The sequence below is a fragment of the Agrilus planipennis genome, unplaced genomic scaffold (genome assembly GCF_000699045.2).
Source record: "Agrilus planipennis isolate EAB-ADULT unplaced genomic scaffold, Apla_2.0 scaffold248, whole genome shotgun sequence".
NCBI classification, from domain to species: domain Eukaryota; kingdom Metazoa; phylum Arthropoda; class Insecta; order Coleoptera; family Buprestidae; genus Agrilus; species Agrilus planipennis.
In genome coordinates, this window is record NW_020438972.1 from 262599 (window position 1) to 269743 (window position 7145).

Below are 7145 nucleotides of genomic sequence, written 5' to 3' on the forward strand. Positions count from 1 at the left end.
ATAGGCTGCAATGAATATCAGATGACTGTTATACATGTATTTTCCACTTTTGTACAGGTAAAATCTTGCAAAAGAAAAATATTTTTTTATTAAAGCCGAAAACTGCTAAAAATTTTCTTAGAATATTTCATAAAATTTGTAACTTTTGATAGGAGAAAAATTGCAAATATTTGATAATTCCATTTTCTCATTCTGTAAACTATAAGTACAACGTATATGTATAAAAAGGAAAGTTTTTTTAATGATACTTGGAATAATTGTTTCATAAAATTTTTATATTTTATTATTGATCGTCCAATGAAAAAGCAAAATGGGACGTCATCACATTACAGATTTTAGCTGAGCGTATTACTTATATTTTTTCTCTCCGAATACTCACTTTCTTTACTTAAACGGCAATACAACGCTGTTATAATTTAACAATACATTAAAAGTTTATTTTAAAAATTAAAACATCATTTTTGGACCAATTAATATATACTATTTAATGTTATAAGAATAAGGTGTAGATCTTGTTATTTTCTTAAACCTATGCAAATGCATATCTTACAATTATGCAAAACAACTGGAGTGATTTTGAAAATCCTTTTATTTCTACGAAACATACTATTACCATTATTATTACAATTAATTAATTTGAAAACGCTGCAGTTCTAATGGAATTTTTTGCATTTAGTAACTGATTCTGAATTTATTTCTTTTAAACAATCGTTCAATGTATTCAAAATATTATCTGGTCCACCGCTTTACGGAAAAACATATGGACACTTCAATATGTTAAAATTAACAAGTAAAATATTATTTCACTGGTAACACAATTTTTTTGTGGTTAAAGGGTACCTTATGTCCTTTTATGTACCCCTAACAATGTGTCTACAAAATTTCCACACATTAAACTAATTTTCTATCTCTCGGGAAGAGTATTTTTTTTTTCTNTGTTGTTTTAAGACGTTAATAATTATTCCAAATTGAACAGTTTGTTTCTACTAAGGCTGAATTTGCACACAATTGTACCACAATTACTAACACTACCCTATCCTATCCTATTCATTTTGTTACTTTGTAACAGACTTGTTTTACATTTTTATTCACTTTTTTATTTGGATTATTGTCTCTTAAGGCTTAAATATCTTTCAAAAATATCGAAAAAGAATTTTAAGTTATATATTAATAATTAAAATAGGCTGCAATGAATATCAGATGACTGTTATACATGTATTTTCCTGTTGGCAGGCTGTTCGTTTGAAAGGTTCGAGAAAATCTAATAAATCTAATTTAGGGTCTTAATGATCTCTAAAAGTAGTAAATAACTTAAAACAGAAAAGTTTAATTTACCGAAGAATCAAGATAGTAGTACCTACCCAACCATGATTTCTTTTTGNAGAAATTCGAAAAATGTTGTTAAAGGTGTTTTACGGGTGCGAAACATGGACAGTGGGCGCGGCAGAAATGAAAAGATTAGAAGCCTTAGAAATGTGGTGTTATAGGCGAACGATGAGGATAGCGTTGGTAGAAAAGGTTATAAATGAAGAGGTATTAGAAAGAATAGGAGAACAGAGAATTCTATGGAAGTCCATAAAAAGTAGGCGAGATAGGTAGGTAGGACACCTTCTCAGGCATGAAGGTCTAGTCAGAGACATATTAGAGGCAGAAGCCGGAGTTAGAAGGGGTAGAGGTAGACCTAGGTTAGATTACGCAAATAGTTAAGGATGTTGGATGTTCTAGTTTTAGGGAAATGCGAAGTTTAGCTCGGGATAGGAAAGAGTGGAGGTACGTGTCCAAACAGACTGACGATCTTATGATGATGATGATTAACTTTTATATTCTCTTCACGTCTTTCTGTATAAGCAAGTACATTAATTAAAAAATATTAATATAACCTATTTATAGTAAAATTTCTATATACGAATAGACCCATACGTTCTGGCCTTTATAAAATTAGAAGCACATTACATGTTTGGAGTGCATTTAAGCGCTTATATAAAGTACTAATTACGGTAAAAAAGGAGATAATATAGGTTTGAGATTTGTTTAACAAGTTGAAAAAATTAGAAACTCTGTTTTTTAGCTGTTAGAGTACTCAGAATTTTTTTAAAATGGTTAGATGTTAATTAAGCACCGTCAATCAATAAAGTTGGAATAGGAATCACTACATAGTATAAAACAAAGTTGCTTCCCGCTGTCTGTCCCTATGTATGCTTAAATCTTTAAAACTACGCAACGGATTTTGATGCGGTTTCCTTTAATAGATAGAGTGATTCAAGAGGAAGGTTTATATGTATAATACATGCATAATATAGTAGAGAAACACTGATAATTTTAGAGGTTTCTAATGTGATGTCGTAAATAAGCACATTTTTGCGCTTACATTGCAAACGCTGGCTAAACTCTACGAGATAGATCAAAATAATGTACTACGGTATTGTACATCTTAAAAAAAACTACAAAAAAGTCCTGGATGGTATATGTCTATCTCTTAGGGATAACCCACAATAACCATTTTTTATCTTTTACTTTGTATGACTTATTTACGATATTAAGCAATACAGCGTTAATCCTTATCCAATTAAGTACCTGAAATACATTGTGCATTTAATATAGATTAGTATGGCCTTTTACAGTATGTAATTTAAATGAATATTTTCGAGGATCAGGGACGGTTGCGGCGGTATCGGCCGGTTTGTATTGTCTAATGACAAAAAAAATGTGAATGTTGCATATAAAGACATTCTGTAGTATATTTAGTATGTTCAGGGGGTATCTTTTGAAAATTTCCCCTCCTCGATAATAATCTAAACAAAACAAATATATATTTAGTATCAGCATTGCACCCGTGCGAAGCTGGGGCGGGTCGCTAGTTTAAATAATAATTTTAGACTGACAGGTTATCAAATTTGTTCTTTATCAGTGTGGTAATTTTCAATATTTATGTTGTAAATGCAAATTCCTAATTGCACAGAAAATTTTCTATTCACGCCCTATATATATTTTTAACTTTTAAAATAATTCCATTTAGCTACGGCGCAGGTTCGCCAGGTGATGTAAATGATAATTTTTTATTTGTCTGTTATTCTCAATATTTCTTTATTATTTATCTACGTTTTGACCAGGATGTGAGAATGTTATGTTGTGTCATATGATTACAAGTGTTGTAGTTTTGCTTGCTGTGAACGTTTATTTATTTTTCCGTAGAAATGACGAATATAAGACTTGGAATTGTGTGGTGCACCCTTTAAGGTAAATTATTTTGTTTTGTTTATTATAAAATAACAATTGTCACCGTCAGAAATGTGTACGATTTTTTAAAAACAAAATTACAAAAAAAACGAGGTATTTGAAAACATCTGACGCTTAAGACGATTAAACGAATGCTTCAACAGTAATTTAGAATTAAAGCAATTGTATCTGCGATTATACTTTGACTTCTTTTTATTTAGTTTTGTCATTAAAAATTAAAGAACTTTTATAATAGTAAAAGCCATTAATCAACTCATGGAGTCTCTTTATTTAACTGACAATTGTTTTGTTTTGGGGGTAATTTTGTTTTTATTTGTTACTAGTGAATGTTTCAATTCTAATTTGTTTGATATAAGCGCGACAGGGTGTCGTTAGACGACACCTGTGTTGATCAAAGGTGAAATCCAAGGAAATGATGTGTTTTTGCGAAATTGAAAGAAATTGTTAATAGGTTGGGGTCTTTTTATATCCCCAAAAAGTTCCATTTCCGAGGGATAGAAAAATTAGTTTTTTGTGGTCGATTTCACGCGTTAACTACTCAATCGATCAACATGAAGTTTTGTAGACAGACTGTTAGGGCTACAGAAAAGAACATAGAGTACCTTTTATCCAGAAAGAATACTGTTCCCGAGGGATAGAAAAAAATTATTCTTATGTAGTCGTCGACGATCATCGTCACATATTTAGGATATCAACGCGAGCGAAAAGCCTCGGGAAAAATCTAATGGTATTATACAATATTAGTAGATTACAATTAAAGGACGAAATTAGCGTCATTTTAAAGATAAAGTCATATAAAAATTTTGATACAAATTACACTTCATCAGCATGATGTGATGCATTAAAGTTTAACATTATTTTAAAGCAGATAAGAATACTAAGGAGGGGATATCTAAAATTCGTTCTTCTAAAGATTCAGACTGTAACTAGTGTTACCAAGCATCCCGTATTTACCGGGAAGTCCCGTATTTCAGGCATAACTTAAAACGTCCCGTCGAGACTGACTCTGACCCGTATTTAAACCTTAATTTAACTATTACGAAATCTATCGCACTACGCTTGATATTGATGCAATATTATTAACAAGTACACTCTGGCATGTCGAGTCGATCTGTGACGTACTTGGCATCCTTGAGAATGTAATGTTTTTAATGGAAAATAATAAAAAAGATTGAAGTAGATTCAATTCAAGTTAATTATCATTAACAATAAAATAATGACAAATCTGGTGAATAATATCAAATTGCTCCAACAAATTTCGATTAAAACAATAAATGTACATGGAGAAGGTAAAAAGGGTTGGAAACGTGAATTAGCAGAGCCCCATTCGCTTCCTTCTATTGGGCGTGGAAAGAAGCCATTTGTGGAAATGATAAGATATCATTAATTCTTTGATCAAATTATATTTATAAATTGATTTGTGATTTTCATAATCTTTTATTGCATTTGTTTTTTTTTTTATAATAATTACTATTTTAACACTTTCTAATTTTTCACACTTCTGAACTGTAGTAGCTATCTATTGAGTTTCATAGTCAATTATTTGCTTGGTGGATGTCTTAATATAATAAAACATAATATAAAGCTAACGTTAAATTATTTCAACAGGATGTCATTTAGGTGGATCAGTTTCTAATAATTTGCTAATTAAACTGCATTAGTATAACTGAAGGCACCTATAAAATGTATTATGTATCTATCATAGGTATAGAAAGAATTTTCATCTATAGGTCTCCCGGCTCGTTTGTCGCTTCATCTTGTCATTCAATCGTATTCAATTGTGTTCGGTCCTCGAGAAGGAGATGTACCACCATTTTTGCCGTCCATAAATGGAAACGACGCCTGAAAGTATTTAGCCCTAATCCTTATTCGATTTTCATTTGATTTATTGTGTGGAATGCGTTTCGGTTTAGTGATTGATTGATTTCAATTATATTTTAATTATAATTATATTTTGTCATGAAAAACTTGGGTGGCGCGTTCGTTTCGTGCTCTATTATCGAGTGTGTCGTGGCATCTTGCCTGTACTTATCTAATGTGAATTTTATAAATTCTTAGTTTATTGGAGTTTGAATAGTTAGGGTTTTGTTAGAATTTTTAAATTTTGAATACACGTTTAGGCGATGATTCTAGATTTTTCATATCGATGTGACCACGCCACGAAGATTGCTTTCATTTTATAGCCAAAATGTGTAAAATATTTCTTAACTATTATTATTATTCTGCTTTTAAAATTCCAAATTTCCATTAAACATTTTTTAACTTTTACCTTGTTATTCTATAGATTAGGTTTTAACGACTTTCTTTTTCAGTAATATAGACTTGCTTTGATATTACATCCTTGGATTCGATGGACAAACACTACTTACAGATTTGTGGCAATCAGACAGACATCAGACATTTTTATTTCCAAGAATGCCCTTAATGAGCTGGTCAAAAAATTCATAGGGTACGGGGTGCTAACAATGGTAATTATCATTAATAATATAACATTAAAAAATCTACTGGATGTATAACTAATATTAAATTGTTTCAACAGGTTTCCATTAAATCATAATAAATGTACAGGGAGAGGGTAAATCAAATGGCCACGAAACGTGAGGAAGCAGAACCCCAATCACGCTCCTTTTTCTTGATCTTGGAAACGGTAAGAAATCTTTCAATATTTTATCTAGTACTCCATTTGTTTGACAATAATTACCACTATAAACTTTTACACTTGTGAATTGTAATAATTGTGGAAGTTATGGTTCTTAAATATTTTAAAACATGATATTTAAAATGAAGGTAACGTAAGATTGTTTCAACAGGATGTATTTAAACGTATTAAATGAACAAGGAGACAGAAAATAAAAAGGATTCAAAACTTGGAGAAGTGGAGCCCCTTTAATTTTTCCTCCCCTTGGACGTGAAGGTGCAATTTCCAGAAAATATATGCTGTGCGATGTGTCTACTATTACTAGGCAATTCTCTTTTGTCAGCACTTAGGAATAAAACTCGAGCACCGTATAGTGATCCTCAAGGTGAGCTATTGTTTTCCTTCCTCAGTTTTCATAGTAATTTGCCACCTGTAACATCTATGGTTTTACTTCTAACAGTTATCTATTGTCCACTGTATAAATTGACGTCGTGCATCTACGATTATTTCTATCTGTGACATGGATATAGTTGACATCTCGTCGCCATTTTATAATTTAGGTGTTTTACTTGGGATTTTGTGCATGTTTTACTTAATTTAAGTCCCTTTTTTAATTAATTGTGTAACTAATACTCTTTTTTGTCCATCTCTACAGNTATTATAGACGGATGATGAGGAGACCGTAGATAGAGAAAGTTAGAAATGAATACGTTTTAGAAAGAATAGGAGAACAGAAGACTCTATAAAAGTTAATAATAGGCGAGATAGGTTGGTAGGATATCTTCTCAGGCATGAAGGTCTAGTCAGAGACATATTAAAAGCAGGAGCAGGAGGAGTAGAGGTATACCTGGATAGATGTGGAATGTTCTGGTTTTAAGGAAATGCGAAGATAATCTCAAGATAGGAAAGAGTGTAGGTGCGTGTCCAACTGATTTAGGACTGACCTTATGATGTCGATGAACGTACCTATATAAAACAGCATGAATGTTATTGTTAATCTTATTAAATTAGTGGAAATTTTAACTTTTATACCTTTTGGGGTGGTATTTTTAAAATTCATTATATATAGTGGATTAAATAAAATGATATTTTTGAGTACCGGTTTTCTGGCCGTTGTCTCTGGAAATGTACTCCCGACGTTTCGCCTGTTGCTGCGGCTGGCATTTTTAAGGGTGGCGAGACGACCACCACGTCACCCTTGCCATGCCAGGCGAAACGTCGATAATAATTTTCAAAAGACAACGGCCAGAATACCCGAGCCTAAAAAATA

At 31.7% G+C, this 7145-nt stretch overlaps 1 long non-coding RNA gene across 1 annotated transcript; it reads left to right on the plus strand.

Moving 5' to 3' along the window:
• The first annotated feature begins 3440 nt into the window (after positions 1–3440).
• Positions 3441–6446, plus strand: LOC112904695. The gene is made up of 3 exons (XR_003231280.1): positions 3441–5705; positions 5777–5884; positions 6048–6446. It is a non-coding gene; the product is annotated as an uncharacterized LOC112904695 (long non-coding RNA).
• The last annotated feature ends 699 nt before the right edge of the window (positions 6447–7145 follow it).